The 13,528-nt window shown below is 49.7% G+C and overlaps 1 pseudogene; it reads right to left on the reverse strand.

Annotated features, from left to right (window-relative positions):
- Positions 1-294: 294 nt before the first annotated feature.
- Positions 295-6,203, reverse strand: LOC114889537 (annotated as a pseudogene).
- Positions 6,204-13,528: the final 7,325 nt, after the last annotated feature.

A 13,528-nucleotide genomic window follows, 5' to 3' on the forward strand; every position in this document is an offset into this window, starting at 1 on the left:
CCGCCCCGGAGGCCACAGGGCTGTCCCCAGTCCAGGGGGCTCTCCATTCTGGTTCAGAGCCCTTCTCCCGTGACGGTGAGGCCAGAGGGGTCGGCCTGTTTTCTGAGATTCCCAGGACCTCCCGGGACCACTGGGCAGGCGCCGCAGGTCAAGTCCAGGCAGCGGGTCGGGAGGCAGGTTCCGCCGCCCACCCCTCAACCACGGGCCAGGGGTCCCCGCGGGCCGGCCACCCTCCCCAGCGCGCCCCTCCCAGCGGGCCAGCCAGCGCTTGAGTCCAGCTTTATTGGCCGCCACCTACGCCCCCGGGCGCTGCTTGAGGGTGACCGAGGCACCGCTGCTGACCATGACTGCGGGGTAGAGCGGCTCCAGGAAGGAGGCCAGGAAGCGGCAGATGAGGCTCACGCCGCCCGCCACGCCATAGGAGAGGCAGCCGGCGCCGCAGTCGAGCGCCACGCCGAGCGTGCGGTGGTAGCCGCCGTGCAGCACCGTCTGCGTGTTGTGTGCCACACGGAGAACTTGAGCGAGTCCCACTCCAAGCACCACGAGTAGGGGTTGCGGCCTAGCAGGTAGATGATGTTGCGGCGCGGGCGGCCGCTGAGCGGGGGGGATGCGGCGGTAGGTGACGCCCAGGCACGCCCACGAGTTGGACACCTCGGCCTCCCACTAGTGGCAGCCCTCTGCCAGGCCGCGCGAGCACAGCACCTGCGGCCACTGCTTGAAGCCGCCCGGGAAGGGGCCGCCCGCGGCGAAGGGCTCCAGAAGAATGCCCAGGTTTAGCACCGAGTGGGTCTCCTAGAACAGGAACAGCTCCTCACTGGCCGTGGCGGGGTGGAAGTTCAGGCTGCAATAACCTGGGGCAAGGGGGATGGGAAAGGAGGCCAGGGTCATTGGCCCCGGGCGCAGAGCGCTGGAGGCCCGGAGGGGGGAGGGGCCGAAGCCGCATGGCTTTTGCACAGAAGTCACCAAATGCTTCCACCCCCAGCTCCCAGAAGTGGCCCCTCTATACCCCCCTCTTTAAGTCTCCAACTGTGGCCCCCTGGGGGTGCTGACATAGTCCGGAGGAATGCTGAGTTGGGTGCTGTCCAAAGGTCTGCCTTCCTAGAGAAGTTGCGAACCGAGAGTCCTCCTATCTGCCCCCCTCTCCCAAAACCCTAACATAATCTCCTTTTTTGTTTGTTCAGGGCACAAGATTGAGTGGGACTGAGGGAGGGTCAAGAGCTCCTGGAGCAGGTCACTCAGAAGGGTTCATCAAAGGCAATGCAACCTTAACCCTGGAGATCTCAGAGAAATCACAGGTGATTTCTTAGAGAATCACTTGGCCCCTAGCCCAGCCTGGGAGAGGCGCTGCAGGGACATTAAATGAAAAGGGAAATTGGCTGAGGAAGAAATGGGCTGGGTTGTCCAAGCTGGCTTGGCTAAAGTCCAGGGGAGGTCGGCAGGCACCCAGCTGAGGGCAGAGGTTGTGCCATATCAGGGCCACAGGGGGCTGCAGAGCTGGCCTCTGGGTAGTAGGTGAGGCCTTGCCCACCCATGGGGGTGGGACAGGACGGCCTTCTCCCCTTCCTATCAGGGCCTTGGAGTCACGGGCCAAGTCCTTCTGAGGTCTCCAGCCCAGAATGCGAGGTCAGGGCAGGAGAGAGCTGGCACCTCTCTGGAGCCCTGGCCTGAATGGAGGTGGGGCTCGGTAAGTCAAGGCACCCAAGGGCCCTGTTCCTTTCCTTCCCACCCCTGGGGCTGGACCCCAGTACTGAGGACTCACACTTGAGAAGTGTTTCCCTGTCCACAGCTGGGGGCAGCACCTCATATGAGTTCCTCTTGATGCCTGGGGAAGATGGAGGGGCTTTGCTGAGGACACTTTCACAGCCCAGCATCTTTCCAGAGAGAGGCATGGGCTTCTAGAAGGTTGAGTTACCTGGGGAAGGTGCACACAGACAGGCAGGGTTCTCTACAAGTGCCTGGAATCCCAACCGCTGCCCTGTAGGGCCGGCCCACACCCAGAATGCAGGTGAGTCTTCAGGAGTCCCAGGCAACCAGGTACTAACCAACCCTTCAGGAAGAGCTGGTTGATGAAGCTGAGACCCACGTCCACCAGCCGGGTCCGGAGCTCTGCCAAGGTCTCTGGCAGCAGGAGGAAGCTCTGCTTCTCCTTACACTTGGTGCTTATCAGGGGTTCCATGCAGGCCGGGAAGTGCTTCAGCCTGGGGAACTCCTGCGTGCAGGGCGGGGCTGGCAATACCATTTGTTAGCCAGGCCCCAAGCAGATTCTAGGAACTCCTGCTTATGCCAGGGGCTTAGCGGTCCCCAGAACCATGGGGCAGGTGGAAAAGCTGCCCATGTTCAAACCTGGACCTCTTTCTCCCCTCCTCCCGGTTTTCTGGACATCTTAGGTTAGGGATGTTAAAGGCACAGCCACTGTGGCCTAGTGGAGGTTGTGATGGGCGTGGGGCAGAGGTGGGGGTAGGGTGGGGCCTTGCCTGCAGAAATTGCTGGTGGCTCTGGTTGGCGAGCAGGGTGTGGAGCCAGATGCTGTCCCCCCTCCAGCTTCAGGAGGCGGTTGTGGCTCTGCTGGATGGAGCCGCCCAGCTTCCCCAGGGCGGCCGCCTCCTCTTTCTCCATGAAATCCAAGACCTTCATCTGCATCTGTTTGACCTCCTGGATGATCTCCGAAAAGCAGGCGTTCACCTCATCCCGAGCTGTCTGGATCAATTTCTGGGGGGTGGAAGGGCGTATAGAGAGGCATCTCTGAGCCCCAAGCCGGTACCGCCGTTGTCTTCTGCTTAGGCATTCCGTCTCTGTCCTCCTGGCCTCACCCCATTCCCTCCAAGCCCTGAGAGGTCCCCTCAGTCTGGGCTGGGGCTGGGGGTGGACCAACCTTACCAAGAGAAATGCCACCTGGCCCCGGCGCTTTTGGCTGTCAGAGGTGACGACCGGCATCTGGCTCTCCACTTTGGCCTGGACCTTCTGAACCTTGACCTGGGGTGAGAGGGTGGGGTGCAAGAGGAGTGAGCCACTGATTCAGAGAGGTGCCCCAGCAGAAGCGCTTCTGTAAGCAGCCCCACGTCAAGCCCAGAAGAGACGGACCTCTTACATTCTTTGTGTTTTTTTTTTTAAAGAATCAATTTTATTTAGTTAGTTATTTTTTGGCTGTGCTGGGTCTTCGTTGCTGCGTGCGGGCTTTCTCTAGTTGCGTTGAGCGGGAGCTACTCTTCATGGCGGTGCATGGGCGTCTCATTGCGGTGGCTTCCCTTGTTGCGGAGCACGGGCTCTAGGTGCACAGGCTTCAGTAGTTGTGGCTCGTGGGCTTAGCTGCTCCGCGGCATGTGAGATCATCCCGGACGAGGGATCAATCCCATGTCCCCTGCATTGGCAGGTGGATTCTTCTTAACCACTGTGCCACCAGGGCAGTCCTCACCTCTTACATTCTTAAGAGGTTTGAATGAGAATGAGGATGGACAGAGCGGAAGGGTAGATGGCCCAGGGCCACCCCTCTTTTTTTTTTCTTTGGCCAAGTGGCATGGCATGCGAAATCTTAGTTCCCCGACCAGGGATCGAACCCGTGCCCCCTGCAATGGAATTGCGGCGTCTTAACCACTGGACCACCAGGGAAGTCCCTGAGGGCCACCCCTCTGCTCCTGTTCTCTCACTCCCTGAGAGACTCTCTCCTCGTTCTTAGGTATCAGGTTCTTTGTCCCTGACAGTGAGGACCATTGGGTTTCAGATCACAAGAAGCTGCTGTGGAGGGTTCAGTGACTTGAGAAGCCTGAGAGGCAGTGGGACGAAGAGGGGCCCATCAGATATGGAGCACCTGGCTCCCTGGGCAGCGCTGCCAGGCCCAGGCAGCATTATGTTTCCAAGTTCCACATAAGCCTTTAGTCTCACCTGCTCCAGAGGTGGGCATTGTCATGTTTTACAATCTACTATAGGACAGTGCTATTCCAAGGGCCTGTCTATGAACTGTTGCTGACCCACAACAAAAGAAGCAGCTCCTGCCAGACTGTAAACCAACGCGCTGCTTCCTTTGTTGAGAAAGTCTCGCTACGAGAAAAGCATCAGCTGAACTGCAGAGTGCGATGAGCTGGCTTACATTCCGGCACAAGCTCCATTCTTGCCAGGGACCATCAACAGGTGGCTACATTGGGAGAGCACAGTTCTAGAATATACATGATAGAATGTCTAAAATATAAGTATTCCATTATAAAAGCAATACAAATACAGTAAACAAAATTTTAAAATAGAAAAACGGGGGCTTCCCTGGTGGCACAGTTGTTAAGAATCCACCTGCCAACACAGGGGACATGGGTTCGAGCCCTGGTCTGGGAAGATTCCCACCTGCCACGGAGCAACTAAGCCCGTGCGCCACAACTACTGAGCCTGTGCTCTAGAGCCTGCGAGCCACAACTACTGAAGCCTGTGTGCCCTAGAGCCTGTGCTCCGCACAAGAGAAGCCACCGCAATGAGAAGCCCGTGCACCACTATGAAGAGTAGCTCCCGCTCGACACAACTAGAGAAAGCCCGCGCGCAGCAATGAAGATGCAGCGCAGCCAAAAAATCAATCAATCAATCAATAAGAAAAAAGGAAGGGATTCACCCAACTGAACATGACATGTTTGTATTTTGATATGTTCTCTTTCAGCCTTTCCTTTTTCTGTGCAAAAAAAATTTTAATAGGATTCATCACAAATAATTTTGGATCCTTATTCATTCAACTTGCCATCACTTTTCATGTCCTGGCAGGACCCTCGTGACCATCTTTTTTTTTTTTGGCCACGCAGCACCGCATGTGGGAGCCTCGTGCGCAGACCAGGGACGGAACCTGTGCCCCCTGCAGTGGAAGTGTGGAGTGTCAACCACTGGACCACCGGGGAAGCCCCATCGTGACCATCGCTGTAATGGCTGCATAACTTTCCTCCGAGGAAAGGGGTGCCCAGAGCTTCTGAGAGACTTTCCCTTTCCGCGGAGGACTCCCGAGTGCCCTGGCTCCTCCCCTCCCCCTCCCCCCAGCCCCCCCAGCTCCGGCCTCACCTCCTTGCCGGCACACTCCTCCTCCAGGGGGATGGTGTCGTGGTTCTTGTGCTCCTTCAGCAGGCAGGCCCCGCACACGCAGCAGCCTTCCGTGCGGCAGTACAGCCTCTGTAGCTTGCGGTGCTTCCGGCACAGCCGGCTCTTGAGGTACCACACGGGCTCCAGCAGCTGGTGGCCCTGGAACACCTGGTCCTCGAAGTGGCTGCGCAGGTGCTTCTCGCACAGGGAGGCCATGCACCGCAGGCACGACTTGACTGACTTGAGCTCCTCTGGGGCACAGAAGTCGCAGGGCATGTCTCTGGGCCCCCGACCAGGTTCTGTGAGGACCCCAAGGCCTGGCCCTTAGCCTGGGTGAAACAGGTCACCATCTCCTCCAGGATGACGTTCTTGCGGAGGCGAGGCCTGGAGGGGAAGCTCTCTCGGCACTGGGGTCAATAGAGCGTCTCTCCCACAGCTGACTGGTGGTCCCAGAAACCCTGGAGGCAGGTCCTGCAGAAGTTGTGCCCGCAGGCGGTAGTGACCGGGTTGCGGAACACCTCCAGGCAAATGGGGCAGAGGACTTGGTCCTCCAATGTGGGGAGACTGTTGTTGTCATTCATCAGGAACTGGCCTTGGGGAGGTCTTGAGGGCTGGGTAGGGGGCTGCAGGGCTGGGACTTGGTCCTGGACTGGCCCTGGGAAGATAGAGCAAAGCTGTGTTGAAGCCAAGGCAGGAGTGGAGGGGCCCTTTGAGAGACACACCAGTTCTTCTCTCGGAAGCAGCTGTCTGCCCACGGGGTACAGGGACTGTGCCATCGGTCAGCCCACATGGGGGCATAAATTGGGGCCTGTGTTCTCCTTGTCACTGTTCTAATTCCTGGACAAGAAGGTGGATGGGAGGAAGAAGACACATCGTGACAAGGGAAAGGAGCCACTTCCTTGGAACTTCAGAAGAAAGGTCAAAACACAAGTACTTACGTGAAACTCTCTGTATGTCAAGAAGAGCCAGAGGCTTGGCTGCCCTACGGAGGGAGGAAAAAGAACCCTTGGGCGTTCAGGCGTAGGGGCCTTGCCCGCACTTCACCAGTGCGGGGAGGATCCCCATCAGTCCAGTGTGCCCTCACCCCAGCCCCTTATATCTCTTGAGGTTTGATGACCACCTTCTCACCTTTCCCTTTGGCTGCTGTTCTGCGGTCTCCCCATCAAGTTGGCCCCCCTCCTCAAGACTGCCTGCAATTTTGCTCCCTGATGTCACAGTTCAACCGTGACCAGCCCCAGCATTCTGCTTCGGATGTCAGCAGGGCAAAAGGTGTGCCACCGGACACGCTCAATGCTGATGCGTTCTGCCCGCCCAAGAGATTCTTTGCTCCAGAGGCTTCATCCCAGGAGGCGGAGCCACTGCTGCACCTGGGGCCCCTTGCAGTGGACTTGGGGGACTCGCATTACCAACCAGAGAGGGAAGATGGCAACTAAGTGGCAGTGGGATCTTGGGCAACTGGTTTAATCTCTCAGGACCATGGTTCTCTTGTGAATCAACAGGGTTGTTGTAGAAGATACTTAAAGGCCCCTTGATCTGAAGTTGAGTGAGCCAAACACTTATCTGACTGGTCATCCTAAAGACTGTCGCTTCCCACTGCGGTTCTGATCCTCAGAAGGAAAAAAGGGGTGAATGAAGCGGAAGACTCTTTTCACTCTGATAGCTTCTTGTCAGTGTTTCTGTTTCCCAGTCCTTCCTTCCAGCCCAACAGGATACATGCCCTGAAAAGTTGACAATATTTCACTCTTTTCCTCCAAAAAGTTAGCTTGATCCCACTTATTGGATAGGAATGGTAAACAGAAGGCATCCTTTTCTCATTTCCTTACCTCAGAGGAAACATTTTCAGCATTTTTCCATTAAGTATGATGTTTGCTGTTAAGATTTTTGTAGATACCTGTATCAGATTCTGCAGACTCCCTTTCCTTCCTGGTTTGCTAAGAGATTTTATCTGGAAGCATTGACTTTTATCTAATTCTTCTTCTGCATCATTTGAGATGATTATAAGCTTTGCCTCTTTTATTCTGCTGATGTGGTGAATTTATATTTATTGATTTTCAATTATTAAACGAACCTTGCATTCTGGAATGAACACTTCTTGGCCATAACATGCTGGGCTTTTTATAGATGCTGGATTCAATTTGCTACTATTTTCTTAGGATTTTTGCAACTATGATCACGAATGAGATTGGCCTGTAATTTTCCTTTTATGGAATGTCCCTATCAAGTTTTGGTGTTAAGGTATGATAGCTTCATAAAATAAGTTGGGAAGTGTTCTTTATCACTTACGTGGAATAATAAGATTGATATTACTTCTAACTTAAATGTTTGGTAGAATTCCCTGGTAAAACCACCTAGGACTGGAGACTTCCCTGGCAGTCCAGTGGTTAAGACTCCACGCTTCCACTGCAGGGGATGCGGGTTTGATCCCTGGCCAGGGAACTAAGATCCCACATGCCACTCAGACAAAAAAAACAAAAACAAAAAACCCCACCTAATGGAGAACAGTATAGAGGTTCCTTAAAAAACTACAGATAGAACTACCATATGACCCAGCAATCCCACTACTGGGCATATACCCTGAGAAAACCATAATTCAAAAAGAGTCATGTACCACAATGTTCACTGCAGCTCTATTTACAATAGCCCGGAGATGGAAACAACCTAAGTGCCCATCATCGGATGAATGGATAAAGAAGATGTGGCACATATATACAATGGAATATTACTCAGCCACAAAAAGAAATGAAATTGAGCTATTTGTAATGAGGTGGATAGACCTAGAGTCTGTCATACAGAGTGAAGTAAGTCAGAAAGAGAAAGACAAATACCGTATGCTAACACATATATATGGAATTTAAGAAAAAAAAATGTCATGAAGAACCTAGGGGTAAGGCAGGAATAAAGACACAGACCTACTGGAGAACGGACTTGAGGATATGGGGAGGGAGAAGGGTGAGCTGTGACAAAGCGAGAGAGGCATGGACATATATACAATAACAAACGTAAGGTAGATAGCTAGTGGGAAGCAGCCGCACAGCACAGGGAGATCAGCTCGGTGCTTTGTGACCGCCTGGAGGGGTGGGATAGGGAGGGTGGGAGGGAGGGAGAAGCAAGAGGGAAGAGATATGGGAACATATGTATATGTATAACTGATTCACTTTGTTATAAAGCAGAAACTAACACACCATTGTAAAGCAATTACACCCCAATAAAGATGTTAAAAAAACCCCAAAAAACCCCACCTAGGCCCAGAAAATCTTTTGTGGAAAGGTTATTAATTACATATTCAATTTCTTTCAGAAATTATGTTGTCTATTTATTCCTGTGTCAATTTTGGTAAACGGTGTTTTCCTAGGAATTTGTCCATTTCCTCTAAATTTAAAAATTTGGGGGGTATAAAGTTGTTCATAATATCCACTTATTTTTATTTTTTATTTTTTGGCCGCACTGTGTGACTTGTGGGATCCTAGTTCCAGACCAGGGATTGAACCCAGGCCCTCGGTAGTGAAAGTGCAGAGTCCTAACCACTGGACCACCAGGGAACTCCCTATCCACTTATAATTTTTAACATGACATGAAATTGGCATTTTAACCATTTTGGCGTACAGTTCAGTGGTATTGAGTACGCTCACAATGTTGTACCACCATCACCACTATCTATATACAAAACTTCTTCATCACCCTTAACAGAAACTTTGTAACCACTAAGCAATAATTTCCCATCCTCCCTCCCTCCAGCTCCTGGTAACCTCTAATCTACTTTCTATCTCTATGATAACTCTATCTTTCTATCTCTATTCGATATTTTGTATGAGTGAAATCATACCATATTTGTCCTTTTGAGTCTGGCTCATTTTACTTAATGTTTTCAGGGTTCATCCATATTATAGCATGTATCAGAATTTCATCCCTGTTGATGGCTGAATAATGTTCCTGCTGTCTCTATATAAACACATTTTGTTTATCCATTCTTCTGTTGATGGACCTTTGGGTTGCTTCTACCTTTTAGCTATTCTGAGTAATGCTGCTATGAACATGGGTATACAAATATCTGTTTAAATCCCTGCTTTCAGTTCCCTTCGCTATATCCCTAAGAATGGCACTTATAATCCTTATAAAGACTGTAGGATTTGTAGTTGTGGCTCCCTTTCACATTCCAGATATCCTTTGTATTTTCTTTTTTCTTGATGAGATAAACTCTCTAGGAGTTTATGCATTTTATTAACCTTCTAAAAGAATCAGCTCTGGGTTTTGATGGTTGTATTGTATGTTTGTTTGTTTTTTATGTCATTGATTTCTGCTCTTCTCTTTATTATTGCTTTTACTTCTTTGGGTTATTCCTTCCTTTTACTTTCTTTATGTTGAATTTGCTTTTCTAAGTTCCTGAGATCGTTGTTTATGTAACAATTTTTAGCATTTCTTCCTTGTTAATACATATGTTTTCCCATTTAAGTACGACTCTTATTGCACCTTATACTAAAGAGTATTATCATTATCATTCAGTTCAAAATGTTTTCTGATTTCCATTGTGATGTCTTGTCTGACCCATGAGTTATTTAGAAGCATGTTGCTCAGCTTCCAAAAATACAGATATTTTCTAATTATCGTTTTTTATTATTGATTTCTAACTTGATTCCACTATAATCAGATGTTATGCTTGGATTTAAATCCTTTGACTTTTTTAAAGACTTGCTTTATGGCTCAGAGCGACACGGTCAATGTTGGTAACTTCCACATGCACTTAAAAATTCAGAACGTGTTCTGCAGTTATCTGATGTAGTGTTCTACACATTTCAGTTATGACATTTGCCAATCACGTTGTTAAAAGCATCGGTATCCCTATTGGTTTTCTGGTCCTTTTAATACTAAAAGATGTGACAAAATTCCTAGTAGTATTATGGATTTGCCTATTTCTCCTTTTAGTTCTATCAATTTTGAGGCTAGAACATTAGATGCACACAAATTTATAATTATTATGTTTTCCTAGTGACTTGTTTTACCATTATTGATTTTTTATTATTCAATTTCCTCCTTCCTATTATCTGGGTAGTTATACTTCTATTATTTGGGGGGGGAGTTACATGAGAAATTATGACATGCATCCATGGCTTATCAAAGTCTAATGTTAAGCGTTACTTTAATCTTAAATAATGCAAACCCTTAGAATTCTTCAACTTCATTTACCTCATCCCAACTTTTACTATGGTTGTGTATTTTCTCTTTATATATTTTAAAACTATAAAGTGCTAAGAATGCTTAAATGGTGTGTAATCTATATATCTATATATATCAATCCATGTACTTACCATTTTAATTGCTCTCCATTTTTTCCTATGTCTCTAGCTTCTGGGGTCATTTCCTTCTTCCTGAGGAACACCTTTTAGTATTTCCTTTAGTACAAGGTCTGCTGGTGACAAATACTCTCAGGTTCTGGTTGTCAAAGTTGCTTTTATAACATCTTCATTCTTAAAGGATATCTTCATTAAGGATAGAATTCTAGGTTGGCAGCTATATTCTTTTCAGCACTTTGGAGATTTAATTCCACTGTCTTCTGGTTTATATTTTTCTATTGAGAAGATGACTGTCAGTCTTATTGCTGTTCCTTTGAAAGTAACCTCTTTCCCCCCCCTTCTGGTGACTTTTAAGATTTTCTCCATATTTTGTTTTCATCCATTTTGTTATTTCTATGTGTGTTTTTATTTATCCTGCTTAGGACTTGTAGTGATTCTTGAATACGTGGCTGCCTTTAAAAAGGGGCTCGATTCTGGCTCAGCATTTCCATCGCCCTGCCTCTGCCAGGTTCTTTTTTTTTTTCCCCCCTACTATTTATTTATTTATTTTAAAACCTTATTTATTTATTTATTTTTGGCTGCATTGTGTCTTCGCTGCTGCACGCGGGCTTTCTCTAGTTGTGGCTACTCTTCGTTGAGGTGCACAGGCTTCTCACTGTGGTGGCTTCTCTTGTTGCGGAGCATGGGCTCTAGGCCCGTGGGCTTCAGTAGTTGTGGCACGCGGGTTCAGTAGTTGTGGCTCGTGGGCTCTAGAATGCAGGCTCCGTAGTTGTGGCACATGGGCTTAGTTGTTTCGTGGCATGTGGGATCTTCCCGGACCAGGGAATCGAACTCGTGTCCCCTGCACTGGCAGGCGTTTTCTTAACCACTGCGCCACCAGGGAAGCCCTCTACTATTTATTTATTTATCTGGCTGCGCCAGGTCTTAGTTGAGGCACATGGGATCTAGTTCCCTGACCAGGGGTGGAACCCGGACCCCCTGCATTGGGAGTGCGGAGTCTTAGCCACTGGACCGCCAGTGAAGTCCCTTTGCCCAGGTTCTGATGAAGCTCCCTTGGCCACTACAGCGGCTGCTTGGCTGTTTCCTCCCTGCCTCCAGCATTCCCCTCTCTCTCACTGTTCCAGGCATGCAGTGGCTGTGCAGCACATGGCAGCAAATAAGTGGACGTTTGCTCGAGCCCTGATAGAAGTGACAGAGCTGAGCATCACATCCTTTCTGCACCTGCCAACCACACCCTTCTCCAACTTCAGGGTCTAGTTCAGAACTCTGTGGAGCCTTCCGAATCCTCCCCCTCCAAACACCTGCTTACTATCCATCATAATTGCACAAAGCAGGCATGTTTTGAGGATGTTTAGCTCTTTGATTTGCCAACTGTGAGACGGTGCACATGCAAAGGTTATCAGAATGAAATGTGAGTAGAGGCAATAGCTCAAACTTAGACATAAAGTGATCCAAGAATATCCAAGGGAGCTTGCTCACAACTTCCTTACAAGTAAGCTAAGAAATACAAACTATTGGTCTTCTATTCATTTTGTGTTTTGTTAGAATTAACAGAAAACGGACCAGTTAAAAAATACTCAAATTTAGATATGAGTTAGATTTTGAGCTGCCAAATTTGACTTGGGGAAAATAAACACAGAGGAGGTAAGAGTCACAAAAGCAAGCCCACGAGGGCAAAAGGTACAACTCACAAGGGCAAAAGCGCATGGAAAACAATGATCTCAATGAAAATATTTTTACGTGAAAATGAAAATAGAAAAACGATTGAATTGCATTGTATAGAAAACTGACCAAGGAATTAAACTGGCTAAATAGAGTAACAGTTCACTCCAGGGGAAAGCTTCACTGATGAAAATCCTTCTGTGTGGCGTGATTCTTATTAAAAATTTAGCTCTGGGCTGCCACCTGGGCTTTATGACGGAGCGGATTCAGTCAAACTCAAATAACCTGTTGTAAACAGCGCCGTATGGAGCCTCCAGCAAGCTCCAACAGGAGACTCACCATGCAGACTCCAGGGTGTTGGAACAGAACCATGACTCCTTTTACAGATAACTCTTCTTCTGTTGAGGAATAGCTCCAGCTACCTAATCAGGGGAATCAAGTGACCATGTGGCCTGTGCTGCCCATCACAACCCACCAGGCCAATCTGAGGAGTAATTAACACAGCCCAGAAATAGATGTGACTGTCTCTCAGACCTGGGAACAATGACTGTTTGCAGTGTCTTGTGTTGCGGGGAGGATACGATCATCTTTGTGTAAAGAGTAGTTGCGTCTTGGGACTTCCCTGGCGGTCCAGTGGTTACGACTCTCCGCTTCCGCTGCAGGGGGGCGCGGGTTCGAGCCCTGGTCGGGGAACTAAGGTCCCACGTGCCTCGCGGCGCAGCCGAAAAATTTAAAAAAAAAAAGGAAAGAAAAGTAGTTGCGTCTTGTTACATGAAAGCACAAAGCTGTTCTTATGAAGTTCAAATATGCATAGAAGCGTGCTTATGGGTGCGGAGCAGCCACAAAGGTGGCAGAGCTGCTGTTAACTCTCAACCCCAACCCACCCAGACTGCCCTGTGCTGCTGGGGCCGGGAAGCTGCTGAAGGCATCCTGAGAGGGAGACGGCAAGGCTGGAGGGGAAAAAGGAGACGTGGCCCTTCCTGTTAGAGAAACCACAGCAACGCAGCTTTGCCCTGGCGGCAACAGCTGGTCCCAGCAGTGCGGTTTTCCACGCTCCCAGCACCAGCCTCACTGAGCCCTGAGATGGCAGCATCCCTCTACAGGGCCCCTCCTCCAAGCCTCGACCGTTTAATGCCAACCTCTTCCCTTTGCTCCCCAGTCCCGGGAGCGATAACTGTCCCCTGCGACCACTACAGCTGTGACACCCGAGTCCCCTGGGCCCTCTCCTTTCTCCACCACCTGTCGACGACGGCTGTGGTCTCCCGTCGGAGCTGTTACAGCCACACACCTTGCTCAGTACCTTTCTGTGTACACACCACCTCCCCAACTGTAAGCGCCCCATAGGAGGGACGACCTAACGCCTTTTGAGGATCCCACACCCCGCCTGACACCTTAGGGATCAATACTTGATGTGCTGGTGACTCGATTCTCACCTCACGTTTCTTACCCCTCCTCTTCCTTGCAGAGAAAATGGGCACCCCGTCCCTTATTCTCTTCCAGGAAGACTTTTTTCCCTTAAAAACCACCTCATGCCCGCC

This window comes from Monodon monoceros, unplaced genomic scaffold (genome assembly GCF_005190385.1).
Source record: "Monodon monoceros isolate NGI ecotype Baffin Bay Population unplaced genomic scaffold, NGI_Narwhal_1 Super_Scaffold_9, whole genome shotgun sequence".
NCBI lineage: Eukaryota > Metazoa > Chordata > Mammalia > Artiodactyla > Monodontidae > Monodon > Monodon monoceros.